This window comes from Paramormyrops kingsleyae, chromosome 13, assembly GCF_048594095.1.
Source record: "Paramormyrops kingsleyae isolate MSU_618 chromosome 13, PKINGS_0.4, whole genome shotgun sequence".
Classification (NCBI taxonomy): domain Eukaryota; kingdom Metazoa; phylum Chordata; class Actinopteri; order Osteoglossiformes; family Mormyridae; genus Paramormyrops; species Paramormyrops kingsleyae.
This window is the reverse complement of record NC_132809.1, coordinates 7,739,531-7,757,698: the sequence shown is the minus strand read 5'-3', so window position 1 is coordinate 7,757,698 and position 18,168 is coordinate 7,739,531. Positions and strand designations below refer to the sequence as shown.

The 18,168-nt window shown below is 44.3% G+C and overlaps 1 long non-coding RNA gene across 3 annotated transcripts in view; it reads left to right on the top strand.

The window, feature by feature from the left end:
- The window catches only part of LOC140578148 (uncharacterized), a 103,209-nt gene that overhangs the window by 29,016 nt on the left and 56,025 nt on the right, over window positions 1-18,168 (top strand). For 2 of the 3 annotated variants that reach the window (XR_011982165.1, XR_011982167.1), the window contains exons 1-2: window positions 2,119-2,183; window positions 8,352-8,473. This is a non-coding gene — a long non-coding RNA (uncharacterized lncRNA). Of the gene's footprint in view, window positions 1-2,118; window positions 2,184-8,351; window positions 8,474-18,168 lie in introns of those variants that run through there. The other variant, XR_011982166.1, reaches the window with a different exon arrangement.

Here is an 18,168-nt window from a genome sequence, read left to right as displayed (position 1 = left end):
CACGTTAAGGCGATGGTTCATTATTCCTATCATACGCCCATGCACGAACAAAACATATTTAAATATGGCCCGGAAACCATAGGCGTTAGTTTCCGTAACCTACGAAAAAATATCCCCGGTTCGTATTTTATTACATACACGGTTTTATATGTAGCCTATTTCTCGTAATGTTATTCCTCTTAATAACGGGCGGGTTAAATGTCATTTTTTTGCATTATAACCGACTATTGTGGTTTATATATAACGCGATATTTTGCATGACATTACCGTTCATTCGTTTATGCATTAGGATTCAGGTGTGTTTATGTTACTATCGCTTCGTCCCATAAGCGGCCGTTGTAATCTGGCTAAGCCTGTGATCTGATTGCTGAACTTCTTTATACGAATGCAAAATAGACAATTTCACATCTTCTCACGAATAAACATGTCGTTGAGTAGGCCGTAAATGTTCTCACTGCAATACACAAGACTCAAAATAATCATAATGAAATTAGAAACAAGAAAAGAGGTCAGATGAGACTTCAAATAGGGGCTCTTCAAATTATAGTTGTGAAACTTTATTATTTCAAAGTGACAGAAGACACGTTTAGCTTTCCTTATCGCCGGCGAATCAAGTTACAGGTCAAAATCTGTTAATTGGTGTGACAACTGATTTAAAAAGAAAATACAGTTAATCAGCCTTGATGTGTATGCATTTGACGAACTGGAGGAGATTGTGTGAGGGTGCTATTTGGAAGGTCGGATTACCTCAAATCCCATTTTTTTCGACTGCGCTGGCAAGAATTTATTTTGGGATTTTGGAAAGGAGACGCAAATACATAATTCAGGTTTTATCATTCTCTGCCTACTTGGAATTTCATGCCTTTAGGTTTTATTACAGCCAAAGGGAGAATGACGATGAACATTTCAAGATTGATGTGATTTGCTTATTTTATTTGAAATCGATCATGAAGGATATCCTACCAAGTCTACTTTTAGTCTTACACGAAATAAGTTATGTACGCCTCGGTTTATCGTGTTTCACAAATCTCAACACAATGTGTATACATGTGATACATTTAACTTGCGCGACTGCGGCTGTGTTACAAAATGTAACTGAAAACGTCCGAAGTATCCTATTTGAATGGAAAATCTTGATTATTATAAAGCAGATGTCTCGAATATAGTAGCCCTATAGTTCTTTACGATTCATAATGATTTTCTTTATCTTAAATTATACAAAGAACGCCTTTTCAATTAAAATATTTCTGGTTACCTGTATATAACATTTTATGGCTAAAGAATTTACTTCATATAAAAGCTTATTTGTATTTTAATATAGAATCAAATGTGTTACTTTAACAGATTACTGTATATACAAGTTTCATTGTACTCTTGGGAAAACCGGAATATAACACTAAAACTATTAAAAGTTAACCAGCGTAAGGTGTGATTTCATGATCGGAAAGGGATTTGAACTGGTTCTTATACCAACAGCTGTTTTAATAACCATTCATGATGTAGTAAAATATTTTAATAAAATTATGTCGTACGTTACGGTGTAACATTTTGTGTATGCCGTGTAGTTAGTTTCATCTTATTTTCCAAACTGATACAGGTAGATTTTCCCGCCTTTTCATTCCACTATTTTCACAAGGTACAGAAGTTGAAACTAATTCAAGCAGGCCAATAAAATACGCTAACATCCAAAGTGTACTTCGTAATCATTGTAACACTAGCATTTTTTGCAGCGTTCTTAATTTACTGATCCATTTACTGTTTAATCAATTACAGGGAATGGAATAGGTGTGAAGGACTGTAAAACAAAACGAAAAGCAGAGGTGACGCACGAACGGAAGTTTAAATTATTAAATAAAGGCAATGTACAGTTATTGAGCTTTTTATTTATTTTTCCTAGTGGCATGCTTACAGCCCCCACAACAACAAAGATGCTTAACACTTGATCGTCCGAAGCTACCGCTGTAGTGGAGACGCCTACTCCGCATGTCCCCGCTAATTTCTTGTGGGGTGGGGGGTCACCCGGCCTGCCGGAGGTGTTAAGGAGAAGGCAGGGCTTCAAAAAAGAGCCCATAAAGGAAGAATTTGTGGCTAAATCGTGCAGCACCCGGGAGCCATGGGCTATAATTGATTGGGAAGGTCAGAGCGCCCGGTGTCTTTCTCGCTGCAGTCTCTACACTGCCTTGGTAAATATTATGCTGCTCGTCCTGGGGGGGGTTCCTGGCTCTTTTATTAACGAATCTAGATATTTGACTGTTATTTACTCAATTCTGTACGCAGTGACATCTTCATGGTTTCTTTTGTAAGTTCTTCATGAAATTAAACATTTCCCCCCTCAAGACGAATACCAATAGGGCACGATAATTCATCATCTTAAATAGCGCAGAGACGGATGGTTATTGTAACCTTTCTGTCCAGATTTATTGCGAACATTTATTATTATTATTTTATTGTTATTATTAATAATAATAAAATAATAATAATAAATTGTTGCTGCTGCATCGACTATGCAAACAGTGGCATTGGTAGTTAACGGCATAGTTAGCGTTATTTCTAGTTACGTAAGATTCTAGAAAACGCCTTTTTCCTAGACGTATTGAACTTTGCTCTCTGTTTCTCTCACTTTTCTTATACGGCTACGTTCCGTGTTTATACTGATGTTATATGGCATAGGTGTCTTTTGCAATGAAAATTACTCCGGGTGACATTATCACTGTCTTACACCAGAGTGGCTAGGTAACAAGAAGAACATTGATTCGGTATTTTGGTCGATCAATAATGCAGTAAGTTAACTGCAGGACCAAATTAAAATGCAAGGCGGGTTAACGTTGCCAGCTGTCGTACTACCGAAGGTGCTTATCCACCTGAGATGAATGACAGTCTTCCAGCTGAGGCGTTTCAAGCCACGTGTACTGCTTCTGTAAAATAATACAACCTTTCTATGGCATTCGTAATACAGGATTGCTCATTTCTACAAACCGGACGGACACGTGCGAAGGGGCTGGTAATATTTAACAAAATGGCACAGTGAAATTGAAAATACTTTGTTATGTACATTTGGTGGTACGTTAGTAGTGCATGGACGTTTTAAGCCGTCTGACAGCAGATGTTTAATGGTATGAGAACTGGCGCTCGTTTGTATGGGTTTTTGCAAGCGTCTTGTGCATGTCTGTCAGCACAATGTTTGTGCTTGTGGTGGAAATGGAGAATGAAAACGTGCCGGTACCACTCGATTTTAAGTGGGCCAGACCAGCTCTATCATTCTCTCTCTTTTATTTATGCCGACCCTATAATGTTTGAGTACCATTTAGTTACACTGTAATACATTGATGTTATGTGCATTAGGGAAAAGAGCTCGCCCCAATCCCCTCTCACCCCCATTACATTTGACAGATAGATTGTAACTGTGTGAACGTTTTACCTACCAAAGACAGGCTCAGACAGCACATAGGCTCAGCCCCTTACGCACTGGTCCCTCCCTGATCTGACGCGCGCACTTACGGTCCACGGATATTTGGCGAATGCTATGAATGGTTAATTGAATTAAGTGCTTAATCTTGCTTTGATTTTATATGGCTGTGATTTACATGCCGGATTTGTTTCCCGTAACAATCCCGCGAAATGGTGCAGGCCCTATCACTGAACAGGGGTTCTGCAATGGTCATTGGAATTCTAAATATGGATTATGCCATACTTATTTATGACTCCGAAACTAGGCTGTTTGTCATCACTTTCGAATCTCTTTTATGAAATAAAATGACGGAGGGACTCAAAAAGCTTGCCTTCTGCAGTCTGTCGTGGCCCCTGTGTCCAATCTGGGATGAATGACAGTCTTCCAGCTGATCTGAGGGTTGCATTTCAAACGACTGTCACGGCGGACAACATTTGGTACGATCATTGTACATATGGCTATGGTCAGAGTACGAAATGAATTCCAGTCAGTGCCAGCTTCTTGATGAACAAAGGTCAGAGCTTATAAGAAAACCCACAGTTTTATTCTAAAGCACAGGTGTCAGACTCCAGTCCTGGAGGGCCGGAGCCCTGCACATTTTTGGGTTTCCCCTCGTTTAACACACCTGATTCAGCTTCTTGTGCTAATTACCACATAGCTGTTGAGCTGAATCATTTGTGGTGGAACAGGGAAAGAACACAGGGCTCCAACCCCCCAGGACTGCAGTTTGACACCCCTGTTCTAAAGTATCGTTGATTGAAAAATCTGGGCTGATGTCACAATGGTTTAACCAAAAAGGGGGTTTCGTCTCTGTACTGAGTTCTGCTGTGATTGTACGACTCATTGCCAGCAAGAAAGTGCACATTTGAAGACTTTCTAATTTTTAAGGAAATGTTTACCCTTTGCTTTTATCAAATGTGACGTTATCCAGTGAGTGAACCCATCCCCCCAATCCGAAAAGGGAGTCGTTCACTGTGGTACCAAGAGCAACTCAGGTGCTTTTTGTGTATAGACAGCTGTATCCACATGTAGAATTAAATCACACCGCTAACATGCAATAGGGAACAAGTGTCAGGCACGTGAGACGTGATGAAACAGGCCGCTGAGCAGGCCATGACCCAGCAACCGGGCAGCCCCAGCCACTGTCAATAACCATTAGACTTTAGGGGCTAGCTCAGCGCTGCCCCCTAACTGCTGTGTTGTAGATCGCGGCCACGCTGCTCCCCATTAAATCACTCTCCACAGTCAGCGCCCAATGATATTCTTACTGTTCAGTCTTCTCTCTGAAGGCCTCGCCCTGGCCCTCCGTTTTAAGTGAAAACCATTTCCACTGTTTGCATACAAATTACCAAAGCGATCGATAAATATTCAGGCATGAATTATGCGACTGGCGAGGGCCTCGAGGCCAGAGGAAATATTTCAGGTTGGCGCTGCGGTAGCCACACGTCGATAAGCGGCCCCATAGAGAACTCCCCCTCCCAGCTCCGTCTGCACACTTTCACCATCAGTGTCCTTATATAATAATGTATTGAACAGCGCCCTCCAGAGTTAGACCAATGCTCCGCACTGGTGGACTAAGACTGAACAATATCAGTTGCTTGTTTGTATTATTGTTTAATTATTCAAATGATAAACAGTCAGATCAGACCCATCTAACCCCAACAGTCTCCTCCCTTCACTAATGAAATGACTTGCTGAGCGGAGTGGATTAGAAAAAGCAGTTGAGTATATAATCATGAATATATACACATTATTCTGTATTGGAAAAGTGTCTGCACAATTCCCCCGGCCCCTTTAATCCTTCTTACCAGCAGAGCAGGGGTCCCCATATGAAAATTTAGAAAAGCAAAATCGGTAATGCTTTTAAGCATCAAACAATAAATCCTGGGGTTATTTTCCGCCATGTTTTTAATTAAATATTTTGAAAAGAAACCCCCTGTGATTGATTTGCCTTCGTTATTGATCTAGCATCGATCCCTTCTGATGCTGTGCTGGCTAAACAGCTGCAGCCAGGATAGAGAAAAGCTCCATAATAGAATAATGAAACCAGTCCCCCCCCCCCCACCAGTCTTTGGTATGTGCGTGTGCAGTGGTCTCTCTCTGGTTTCAGGGGTACTGGAGGATGCTGCTCTTTGTTGGTTTGCCTTTCATATCTTAACGGTAAGTGTGAAACAGTAAGATGATTATAGCGTTCATATAAAAGGCAGCATGGCAGTTCACACTTCAAGGGTTGGTGGTTCGAAACCTACCCATAATCCTTGTGACTGAGTTTGTGTGTCCTTTTCATGTTGCATGGGTTTCCTCCAAGTTCATGTATGTATTCCAGCATGTACCCTAGCCTTGTGCTGCCTTGGATAGGTTTCATTCCCCCCCCCCCCACCCCAACCCTGACCAGCATAAGTGGTTAGAAGATGAATGGATGGATAGATGAATATTGCATTGTTAGGCCACATTTTCCCTACTTTCTGCCTGCCCATGGGTGAGAGTTGATGGTATGTACCTCATGGTATGTACCTCATGGTATGTACCTCATAGTATGTAATAATGTACGGCATTATAATCCCCCAGATAAAAGGCCCATAAATGTCTTCTGAGGACATCTCAGAAATTAAAATTGCACATAAGCAACATTTTGAGTTAAACATGAATATACGTTCTGAATATACACATAAGTTTCGGATTTATATTTTGCTTTATTATTTTGAGGGAGTAAAGCTGGTGTCATGTAATGGGGGCTCAGTGGAAAGTAGAGTTGCTTAGTGTGGGGCTCTCTAATTGGCTTGGGACATCCCATTTATATGAAGCTCTCTGATTGGTGTAGAGCAGTCAATTTTATCTGGAGCCCTCCCCCAGATGTGGAGCACTGTTTTATATGAAGCACTCTGATTGCTTTGGGGCATTCCATTTTATATGAAGCTCTCTGATTGGCATGGGATATTCCATTTTATATAAAGCCCTCTGATTGGCGTGGGGTACTGCCTTATATATGAAGCACTCTGATAAGCTCAAGAACTCCATGTTTATCTAAAGCCCTGATCCCCTCCTCTGTACCCAAGTGCAGCACAGTGCACTGGGTACCTTTGGGAATTCAGATTCCTATCAAGGGTTTATCAGTCCCATCTTAGAGCAGCATTGATCTCTGCTGAGAATCTAATCCCAGCTATGAAGTTCAATAACAACTCCATTACCCATGAGCCTCTGATTGGAGGGTTGTAATGCCAAGATCAGTAGCAGGCAGACTGACCTGCCAACACTGATTTGCACTGTGAAATCACTTGTTTTATTTGTGTATTTGTTTATTTATTTTAAAAATAGTCCTCTAAGTATTTGAACATTTTTATTTCTCTTTCTTCCTCTGGCCCAACTTCATCAAATCTGCTATTGATCTGCTGCCTGTTCGTTAGAGGTTATTTACACTGTGAGATACTCGTTTTCTTCCTCTGTGTATGTGTGTGTGTGTGTTTTCATAACCCTCCCCCTCTTTATCTTGTTCCAGATGCGTACAAGCCCAAAATTCTTAGGGGCCAACAGCTGATCCAGAAATCAATGCCCTCTTTCCCCCCCACTCTCAGCCAGGAGAAATGACCCCCTTCACAGCCAGTTAGCCTAAAGTAATAGATACATCGAGCTCATCCTTGCAGAGCAGACAGCTCATTTACAGTTAGTATTTTTCCCCCCATCCAGCACAGATTACCCAGGTTAAATAAATGAAACAGACTGTTTTGCTCAGCTAGCACAGGCCGGCGCTGAAATGGATGAGACCATTTCCTTTAATGCATACACGAGCCTAACATGGGTTCCCCCCGTGCTGGGTCCATAGGTTAATGAAATTCTCATTTTGCCCGGTCATTTGTTTTGTTTTCCTGCAAAGTTCTGATAAGTAACTAACCAATGAAGCTTGTAATTACAATCTTACAGAAACCGTCCCGATCTGTATATAAATCTCACCATCCAATTACAAGATGTAATAATTTTGCACTCAAGCTGGTAATGAGGTCTAATACTAGAGCATGTGATAATCCCCTCTGGATGCCGGCTTGATCAGATGTTGGCTTTGTAATTAGACTGGCAGAAAATCATTATTTCATGTTCAAATAGAAAATGAGGTTGGTGGGAAGTAAATTTCTCTACGCTCTGTGAAGCGTAGACAAGAATTTAATGATTTAATTACAGTTGTAAGCTCTTTGGATGAGACTTAAATTGAGCTGAGATTTTTTTTTTGAACAGTGGCACATTAAGAACAGGGGACATTAAAGCTTCTGACAAGAGTTTACAATGATAGGGCTGCTCGATGTTTTAGATATGGAGAAATTCCTGTACTTGTTATCCTGTCGATGATGTTTCAGCTACTGTTTCAGCGCAAAATTGACTGGTTTCTCTAAACATGCCCCTTTTTTTTAACTGAAAGCCTTCCTGCTCAGATCGTTCCTTTTATGCAGCGTGTGACATTAGATGGGCATGGTGGTTAGGGTTAGATTAGTGTATCTGCGCTATCCGTTCAGTGATCAGAGGACTTCATAGAGCTAACTTCTTGTTATGCTGGCCGGAGTGTTGGGGTAATTAAAGTATTTGGATTAATTAATATTTAATCAAGTAGCTCCAGGTGCTTAGTCACTTCTGTTGGGGGTTAAGAAGCAGACAGTGAAAAGCCAAGGTCAGATGTATCCATGTAGCCGGAGGGATTTGGCCAACCTTCGTCTGAAGGGGGGAGTCAAAGGGGGCGGCTCATCGTCACGCGTCCCTCACTAAGCACCCCGCAAGCAGAGTCACACTCGATGGCTTCCTCATGTCATATCCTGTGACAGTGGGTGGGGGGGCGGGGAGGGGGGGCAGATATCTGGCCCTGCATGGATTTAAGAAATGTCACTCAATGTGAGTTTTTTTCCCCCCCTGTCTTACTTAGCATTGCAAAACTCCCTCCCTCCGCCTGTCCCTGGAAGAGCCAGCGCAGGACGACCTTCATGAGGCCAATCGGACCCGAGATGGATCTGTCGGCTTATTGGACAGTGAAAGGCCGGTCTCCAGGTGACAACGGGGCATGGTTACCCCCCCATTCATGAATATTTAGAAGATGCTAATGAGGCTTTTTGCATCGTAGCATGCAAATGGGCGAGTCCCGGCCGGGTGGACATGTGACGCACGTCCCGAGTACTCACCCCCCCCCCCCCCTCACGCGTGGACACAGCACGTGTCACCTGCTCTTTTAAGATGAATGTTCGGGCTGACGGGAGTGGCCGGTCTCCCTGTGATGGTGTGATGGTATGAAAGCTTCCCGTTGCTGTTTAGAGATCAATCTGTGGTCCAGTTCTTCAGCCAGAGATGATGTTGTAGGATTATTCCGGTTTAATTTGCTCTGTAGTGCTTTTTAACCAATACGAATGGGGTAAAGCGAGGGGAAGGTGTTCAGATGTCAGCACATTCAACCTGATTGGCTACAAGGGTCATAATAGCTGTTGATGGCATCCAGTCCCCCAGTTCTGGTTTACTGGGGTCCCGGATGACTTTTGGGATTGGATTGGAAGCTTCGAGGCGTAAGGCTTCTTCCTAAACACATGGGCTACACATAACTCACATCGCTGTGCACGTTTTGTTATTTGTGCCTTAAAAGAAGTACAAGCTATTTGTGCCTCTCAGCCAGACCTCTGTTTCGCCGTTAAATGGGGATGATGTGTGGCTCTGTGGGTTAGCATTCTGTGTCTGTGTTTGGGAGGTTGCTGGTTCAAATCCCAGAATTGCTTGAGTGATTTCACAGTCGGGCCCTTAAGCCCAGTTGCGCCAGGGACTGCCTGACTCTGTCTTCTCAATTCTCCGTCAGTTTGGATAAAAGCATCTCCCAGAATAAATGTAAATAAATAAATTTGACTAACTCTTGTTTTAAAACGTGAGACAGATGGCATCGACAAACATCTGGTTGTAATAAGGAGCCCAGTGTGAAAACTGTAACGTCTGCGAGTCACTTTTTGGGTGGCAGTGATGAGTGGCCTGTTCGCGAGGTGGTACAGGTCAGGATACCTGCAGGACGACGGCTGGAATCGACTTGGCAGGAATTTCCCCGACTTTCTTAAGACTGCAGTTCACGCTTCGGATTACGCATGTGTGTGCGAGTGAGAGTGATCGGGCATGGGAAAGGGCCGCTTTATATCCAAACACCATCCAAAGTCCTCCCATAAATCTCCTGAAGAGGACTGGGTGCCGGCTGCAAAGCACACCTGCAAGACTTATGTAAGTCTTATTAAACCATAAATTGTTAACATCAGCCCGAGCCAGGCCCGATCCTCAGCGGGATAAATCTTAACGCACGCTTAGTTTGCTGCACAGCAGAAGAGAGATAAGAAAGGCAAACTGAAGGAGTGATACTACCTTGTAATTGTGACAGGCAGCTGGTAATTCACCTGACTGTATTGTGATTGGCATTGTAATTCTAATTATTTAATGCTTTCTCCAGCTGTTCCGGAATAGTGGGGATGAGTACATCCTTGTTCCTCATACCCTCCTGGGCCAGAGATGGGCTGCTGTCTGGAGATCTGCAGTTCTGAGGGGGGGAGCGGTTGCGTTCCTCGCTGTTCTCTTCCATGGATGCACAGACACTCATATTCTCCTGTCAGGCATGGAGGGCCCCACTGAATTAAACATCAAAGCGAATCAGTGCGGCGCTTGTAATCATGATAAATAATGCTTTTTTTTTGCCTGCGCTGAAATATTCACATGAACACTGCAGGTCGAAAGATCTGCCGTGGATTTTGGGAAACTGATCCTTTCAGTTTGGAAGTATACTTGCAACTGTGAAGGGTTTTTTGTTGTTTAAATGTGGTGCTTTTCCTTTCTGGCTTCAAACTGGAGTCATTTCTTGGTTTTCATACCTGGCATTTGCTGAAGCGTCGTCATGGTGGCAGTTGTGCCGGTGGGGATGGTGCAGACCGGCGTAAGCTGGCCACCGTTTGCTGCGGACAGCAGCATGGCTGAAGGGACGTTAGGGACCTGTTAAACTGACATAGCTGGCATGGGGGCAGTGGCAGCTTGGCGGTGCCCCCCCCCCCCCCGTTCTGAATCGCAGGCCTCCGCATCATCGGGGTGTCACATGCCCTTTTCCTGGACGTGCTTCCCCATCACATTGCTGTGCCTTCCATTGTTTTTGTTTGTGGAGGGTGACCATGCATAGGGGTCGTGTGAGGAGGCCGTTTGTGTGCTGAGAATACAGGCCTGGGCATCTCCATGATGTGATGTCATGTGGTCCTGGGCTTGGTTGAAGAGTGGAGGGGATCCTGGTATGTATGGCCTCCCTACAGTGACATGCTTTGTGTTTTGAAGCAGAGGGCTGTCCCTAGTGGTGCTCTGGGACTGATACCCAATGATGGAGTTCAATGAGGGGAAAATGGTGTCCTTTTTAAAGGCTGTGTGTGTAAAGGTTAAAATTACACCAGTGACCCCCCCGCCCCCCCCCCCCAAAAGACTCAGACACCGCATGGAATGACCTATGCTGGTGGTAATGGCCACCCAACATCCTTTTAAACTGGGGGGAACTGCCCGCCCTTTTGTCTGTTCCTCCCCGATGGAAAGATCTGTCTTTTTCCAATCTCCTGCCCAGATAATCAGCGCTGATCCAAACACCTGCGCTTCCACTGCGCTGACCCGCCTCCCAAATGAGTGCAATTAATGACGGTTACCCCGTGCGTGACACGGTACAGACGAAAACAGATAGGCTGCTATCAGAGGGGGCTGTCGCTTTGTCTGCTGCTAAATATGTAATGATTGCGGCTGAAACCAGATCTGGAAGGTCTCCTGCTGCTATCGGGGCCATTTATTTGTGTTTGCCCTGCTTCCTCTGAGTTAAATGGAAACAAACCGCTAAGCAGGTATTACTGGATGGGCCTTGATACAGCAGAAATATGCCAATTTGGGGTGAGATTTGTCACATTCCATTGCTCTAGATAGGAGTTAAACGTGGGGATTGGGTTTTAATTACACCTCGAAAGACAGGCTCTTCTATTAAGCATTGAGTGCTATTATTATCAGAGGGTGTAAGTGGATTTGCAAAGTGCAGCCCCTGATGCATGACATGATAACAATTAGCAAGTTAACAGTGCATTGAAAGGGGTTCCTTTGGTCATATTTTGGTTCTAAGGATTGGCTGTTCATTTGTCCAGTAACCCTGTGTTGGTACCACATTCACCCCACTTTCATCATGGTATACCTGGTAAACTTGGTCATTCCCTTCGTTTGCATTGAGTTACATTAACTGCATTAACTAAACAAAAGGCAGTCGCGCACACAGTCGGATCCTGCCAGACAATCTGCTCTTTGATAGGACATCTGGGGCCGCACCAGGATGTCTCAGCGTCTAGAGGTCAAAGGAACATGTCCCATTTCTGATGGAGATCCCAAGGAACGACCCCAAAGACACTAAAGGCTGATTTATAGTTTTGTGTATAATCTACGTTGACACTCATCTCCCCAGAAATGTAACCACACGTTGCGGCAACGCAGATGTAACAGCTGTGATTGGTCCGTTTGGTAGCATGGCACTTCCTCCTACACAAATGATTTGATGTTGTTTGTTTCCAGCTAGGGGGATTTTCCATAGCTCTTTGCAAGCCTGCTATTTGTAGTCGTTCATGCTGGGGAAAATTTCAGATATCGCGATATGATTTTTTTCTGATAAATATTGCAATATTTAGAAAGCAAAAAAAAAAAGGAGTTCAAAATAAATTTCTCACAAACCCACCTATGAGTGATTTAAACAGCAATGAATGAAAGTGATTATGATCGCAAGTGCAGAGCTCATGCAAAAGCAGCGGCGATAAACTTTAAACTGAATTCTAAACGTAAATTAGATTATCTTGAAAAAGAACAATCATTAAAATTGAAAAGCTTGCTAAGGATTGTTTCCTACAACAGAGTAGCAGAACTTAAACCCACCACGCTCAGCTAAGTAGCATTTTGGTGGCATAATTGCAGAGTGACATAGACACACCAGCTCACAAACATGAAAGTTTGGCAATGGCGTAAGCTCTGCACAGGCTCGACACAGAGGTATAAATCAGCCTTAAGTCTATAAACCGCCAGCACCCCTCTCTCTCTCTCTGTCTCTCTCCCTCACTTTTACACCACTCCCTACCTCTTCCTGTCTGCACACATATTAGCATAAAGACATTAAAATATGAATAGGAATTCATCTCTGCTTTCCTCTTGATACAAATTAATATATTTTTTTTTCGGCTGCGCTTCTCAGATAGCGTTTAGTACTCCATGGTTTATGGCTATCAATATTAATATGCTATTTTATTTGGGATGGGGGGAGGGCTGAGATGAAGCTGTATACAGAATGCCATTAAGGATGGCAATACATTGGCTGCCACGGGCCTGCTTGAGTGGGTGCATTTTCCTGCTGTTCAGATCTGTAAAATTCAATCTGTATACAGAGCCAAGTTATTTTTTGAGAAACAGCAGATAGACAGAGCTGAGTGGCCGCTGTCTAAAATATTTAGAATGCTTTTCTTTTGAGATGTTTCTTTGTTTTTTTTTTGTTTTTTTCTCTCTCTCTCTCCACCCCACCCTTTCTGTTCTGCTGGGACTTTACTGTCACAGTATTTGAGCTCCATTATGCGCCATGTCAGCTGATGCTGGTGGACCTGCTATTATTATCTAGGTGTATGAAAGCAGTATTGACACGTGGAACGTAATGAAGGCAGGTGAGTAGCTGGCAGCAGTCGGGTATGAATGGGGTCTAGAAGGAATGCATTGAGGGGGGGTGATGTTGGGAGGCTGCCACCGGATGCTGTTTCCCATGTGGGTCCAGTCTGATGCTAATGGGAGAACTGGCTGAGCTGGGACACAGTCAGAGGTGCCCTGACCTCCTGACAATATTCGCGCTCAAAGGCCTTTCCGGAACAATCTGCCAAAACAGAGGTGCGTGTTGCTGTGCTGTGAGAGTTCATGCCCAGACGTGTCTCGTGTCTTTGGGGGGCATCTGCACAGGAGCGTTCTCCCCCCCCTCACTAAGCAATGACAGAGCTTGATTAAATCAACAATCACAGTAGCTTGTTACAGTCAAGTTTTTAAATGTTCATTATTTCATCATCTTTTTTGTTCTTCTGTGTTGTTGATCTCTTATATACTAATGGAAACTTGCCACAAACTTCCACCACGATCGCAAAGACGGGCCTGCTTCAGTGTTAGGCTATAAGACGCTCGAGCTCGGCGGGCCTGGTTCTGGGCCCTAAAGTCCATGAATTTCCCATCACCCTGGTCCATAAACACTAATAACGGCTGCATTAAAGACCACTGTATTTCTTTTTATTCATTTTATTTATTTTTTTATTTCTCCAGGTGAATGTATGTGGATGATACACAAACCAAGTGCATTTGCATACAAATTGAAGTCACCCCTCTCCTCCTTAATCACCCCGGTAACGGAAACACTGGCTCTTTAAATACATTTGGTGACATTTTTACTATGCATTACCGTGATAGGGCAGGCGGAATATAATGTAGCAGTGATTGCTTTTCCATTGGAAGCGCAAACGGTTTCATTTTTCCTGTCACCTCAAATAAGTGTTTAAGAGGGTTTGCGGGCTATTGTGTAATCTCCGTATGCTGGGTACCCGGCAAACGCTGATGGCCATATTAAATAACCATTAGATCGCCGTGACATGCGCCTCTTCTCAATATATTCTGTGATTTAAAATGAAAGCCGTGCACCCGCGTTCTCATGAAGTCCTTCAGCGCTCCCCATTTTTCCTCTAACAAAATGCATTACAACAGTAATTTGGTGAGTGTTAAGATAACTGCCGCTAACAAGCACTTAATTAAAATCTACAATAAATAGCCGGCTGCCGCCTTATCTTGCCTCCAGAGCGGCGGCGCTAGGCGCCTCGGATGCTCTGCCCTGCTGCTCCAGCGCTTGTTTGCAGATTAATTGCTTTTCTGTCTGGCAAAAGCTGCTTCTCCTGCAGCCAGATCGTAAATAGCCTGATAGGGACTTTATCAATCAACCTCTTGCCTGGCTGATTCCTCTCATTCTGCCGTGTTTGATGCGCTCAATGAAGGGAATGAGTAATGGAGATGGCTTCGGAAGGGGGTCCTTATCAGCCGTGCAAGTTTGCCAGTAAATTCTGGGGTAAAAGGGGATCTGGTGATTTCAGAGGCTGTATCTGTCTGCCGGTGCTTATGGATGTCTGTTGTGTCTGGCTGCATTCGGTTTTGCGGGCGGCCGGGAGCGACACTTTTTACAGACGCGTAAAAGTTACGCTGAGCTGCCGACCTCACGTTTACCGTAGTAAAAACGAAAGGTGGCCGATGTCCTGGGATTACTTTTTCCAATAACTACGAACATCTGGCTGTACCTGCATCCTCCCAGTGTTCAGGGTTTTGTCCTTGAGAATGTGACCTGTGAAAGGAAAAGGTGAAATGAAAGGCAGCTGGTCTTGGGGGCTTCCTGCGTAAAAGATTATGTTGTCTGCCCAGGCATGGAAAGGACCCAGAAAGAGGCTCATCCATTTGTGCAGTTTGTTGCATGTGCTTTGTAGTACTGCCACAATGCTTCCGTTGTCATGTATTTCAGTTTTTTTCAATTTGTGTATTTTCATATCAGCACACCTGGTTGAAGATGAAGAATTTTCACTGTCGAATGAAGCTCAGATCATTAATTGGCAGCATTGACAATGAGATTTCTTGAATGATAGTGTAGACTTCCAGTGGTTGTTCCATGGTTGATGTTGCCACTTCATATTGCAGTTGTTTCGTTTTGGAAAATGTTCTGGTGAGTGTACAGCCATTCATGGTGAACGCTGTCTCTCGTTACCAGTGTCCAAAGAGCTTCTGTGAGGTCCTTTATCTAGCTGCGATATCAGAGGCCCCACTGGTGCTGTGGCTCGCAGGCACTCAGTGAAACAATTCGTAGCGCCACGTGACGAATGCCATTTTAAGTGAACCAATCAGCCTTAGACGCACGTTGTGTCAATGCTATGTTACGGCCACTTGGAGAAGAAAAACAGTTCGGATGAGGCCTGAAGCTGAACTGGAACGGTGGAGCCAACATCCAAAGGCATGGTCATCATAAATCATCCTAGAATGTCTTGGAAGCCTGGTCTCCTTCAGGCTTCTGCGGGCTTAGATTTCAGGAATGGTTAGAGAGAGCAAAGAGTGCCCACAGTTCGGTAGATATCCGGTGTCTTATTTTCTTTTATTGTACTTCTTTTGCCAGTTATCATCGTGACGTGTCGTACTTCAGAGATGATTACTGTTATTACTGCTACACCCAGTACTCATTTCCTAAAAGAGATACCACCGGTTACACCTAAATGGGGAAAAAAGTAAAGCCCTTATTAACAATGGGAGCAAAATGATCTCAAGAGATGGTTATCAGAGTAAAAATGTCCATCCAGTAACGAGGCTGAATGTTCCCGCTCGATGCTTGTGAGTGGGGTGGTCTCGAACAAGTGTTTATAAACTCCCCTTGTCTAAATCTAGCCCCCCACATCTCTCCGAGGAGGCATATCCCATCTGTGATTTGTGTAGGCATGTTTCCTAATAAATCCAGTGGGTCTACCCACACTGTTTCGGCACAGCATATATTTTTCCATGAATAATTTGCTCCTCATTGATTTCCAATATGTTTGAAAATATGTAGTCTTCCCTCTGGGTCTTGAATATATCAGGTGCTTATTTTCCGATGAAAGTTTTGACAGGCAGAACCATATCTTGCGATCGCTTGTGATGCTTTTTATTTATATGTGCTGCGAGGCCCATTCATAAGCTGGTAAGGCTCTGTAATGTGTTGGGTCCTGGAAGGAGAACCTGCCGGCTGGCCTGGTGTAAATCCCAGTGTGCAAAGGAGCCTGGAAAAATAAGCAAAGAGTAGAGACCTCCGGGACATTGACCTTCCCTGACAGCTCTACAGGGGTCAAGGGTCATGGGTAGAAACCAATACAGTCAATAACACCTGCCTGATTATTTTCTTTCGCTGCCAAAAAATGAAAGTCAAGTCCAGCTTTTCCTCCCCCCTGAGTTTAATTGCAGTTGTCAGTTGATCTGGAAGTTGTTGTGGCCACACAGCGTATTAGAAGCACCAATTGCACGAGTCAAAGCACCTACTAACTGTGCAGAATAAGAATGAGAGTATTACATGAAGCCTCGGAGACTCCCGATTGATTGTTAGCTTACAATTAAGTGTCCCACCTTCCTTCCTCATTGCCGTGTTGTATAGAACCCCCACCCTCGCCCCTCCCCCCCCCCCCCCTCACAGCACCACCACATTCATCACTGTCAGTGGAGTGTGGTTACCACTTTGGGAAAGTCGGTTGTAAAACTGTTTGGTCACCTGTGAACAAGTAGTTATAGTAAGTGGACTTATGCGACCATGAGTTTTCATTGTTGTATTTAAGCCTCATTTGCGCTCCCACTGAAAGGCCGGCAGTGAAAGGCTGTTCTGTCATATATGCGAGCTCTCAGCTCTCCTTTATCATAATTTTTTTGTTGTTGGTTTATGACTGGCATGGGAACTCCAGACTTCTCATATTTCCAGTGTGGCACGGAGCTCTGGTGTGGGCGTGTGAGGCACAGTGGAATGTTCCTCTCTGGGTTGGGAATGACTCTTTTGTTGGATAGAGTATCGCCCTCCCGACACCACAGGGCCGTTCATTCAGGCCCGAGTCACACAAGTAACCAGATACGCTCAGGAGCTCGATCTGAAGAGGAGGCCATGTTCGCGTTTACGGGCCTGCAATCACCATAGATACGTAACTAAATACATAGAAACACTTGTATGGTTTGTATATGCTCACAGAGGACGTCTTGAAATAATGGTATCAAGATAATATACACAAAGTACATAATGTAAGTAGGTAAAAGAGGGCTTCTTTGGGAATTTCAGCAGAGTCACTTCTTGCTGCGTTTCTTCGGAAAGCTCTGAGGGTACCTTGTGCTACATGTTGTTCTTGTTGTTCTCTTAAAGAAGTACTTTGCTTTAAAGAAGGATACATTGGTTGATCAAATATTACAAAAGGTGGTTTTCCCAGGGATTCAAAAGCTTTGCCGTCCTTTGTACAAGTACAATGAAATACATGCTTGTGATGAAAATGTAGAACAATAAATAGCCATAACAAACAAGAACACACAGATAATATACAAAGGCAATAAACAATGTACGTATCATGCACAATAATGTACAAGGAGCTGCATGTAAACAGCACTGGCCGTGTTTTGTACTTGTGGCCCTTTGCTGTTTCACTTATTGCACCATCGCTGTCGTGTCGCCGTGGGCCCCCCGCCCCCGCCTGCCCGTAGGTGAGCCAGGCGCGGCGTCACAGCAATTGTATGCCGGTCTTGCGGTGAGTTTTAATCAGCGGTGTCTCACAGGCAGCTCTCCTTGTTTCATTAAGCTTGGCGGCGGCGGAATCGATCGCTCTCTCTTACTGGCAGATGGTGGCGGGGCCCACGCTCACCTTTGACCTGCAGCGGGAGGGACCCTGCTGCATCTCTGCGCTCCTCTTCAGCAGCTCCCGGGAGCCACCCCCCCCTTGACCCGCAGCACCTTGTGTTCCTGGCGTGTGAGCAGGGGCGGGGGACCTGCCAGCCCAGCCTAATGTTCCCCTCCCAGCTCATCAGGGGCCCCGTGTGCGGCCCGAGTAACGTGAAGTCATTAAGGCTCACTCATGCGAATAAACATTCCATTTTAATCAGGCCCACGGCGGGATTGGGGTGGGGGGGCTCAGCATTAACCC